Consider the following 1040-nt stretch of genomic DNA (forward strand, 5'->3'; position numbering starts at 1 on the left):
CGATACTAGATTATTTCTTTCCATTTACATTAATTACTTTTAAGTTATTATATATTTATAATTGTTAAACACGCATATATATAAATGATAATTATTATATATAACATTTAATTATATAAATTTATATTGAATGAGTAAATAACTTGAAAATATAATTTCAACTTGATTTGTTGTTATTTCTTAATTATATTAATCGGTAGATTTTAATTTTACAAAATTTGCATACCCATTCTAATTATTTAATTGGCTAAAATAAAATATTTATTCTGATCTCTTCGAATAGAACAATATAATCCTAGAAAATGTATAAATTCGATTTCCATGTAGAACACTTGTGTACAGTCGCAAGACAATAACTATGGCCAAGTCTAAGATCTTCCAAACCATCTGTACCAGATGGTTTCTAATTTGATCAATGGCTGTTAAACCATTGTAAAATCCATCTAAATCACCACGTTTATCCCTGGTTTAACACCATCGAAATCATCGTCACAACATACTGCAGGAAAAAGGGAAAAGAGAGAAAATCGTGCCTAAGATGTGACATAGATGGATTCGACAACTTGAAAAGAAAAAAAGGATCACTGATTTTCATTATTCTGTCGGACAGGAAAAACCCAAAATATTTTAAAAAGAATTTTCTTATAGTACCATATAGACATTCGAGAAGATAATTGTTAAGGTACTTACATATTAATGAATAAATTTCAAAGAAAGGAGATAAAACAAAAAGAAAAAGAAAAAAAAGGAGAAGAAGAAGAAGAACAATGAGTAACAATAGTTATCTAATTGTAAACGAACTCTTGAACGTCATTATGTACTTATCTGATAAAAAGAAAAAAAAAAAAAAAAAAAAAGATAGAGACAAAAAATGGAAGGAAGGAAAGAAGAAAAAAAGATACAAAAAATAAGGAGAGGAAGAAAAGGAACGTGCGACGAGTCTATTATTTTTGCTTTTCTCGATCGACAGAAAGAGAGAAAGAGAAAAAAGACAGAGAGAGAGAGAGAGAGAGAGAGAGAGAGAGAAAGAGAAAGAGAGA

Source organism: Vespa crabro, chromosome 8, assembly GCF_910589235.1.
Source record: "Vespa crabro chromosome 8, iyVesCrab1.2, whole genome shotgun sequence".
Classification (NCBI taxonomy): Eukaryota; Metazoa; Arthropoda; class Insecta; order Hymenoptera; family Vespidae; genus Vespa; species Vespa crabro.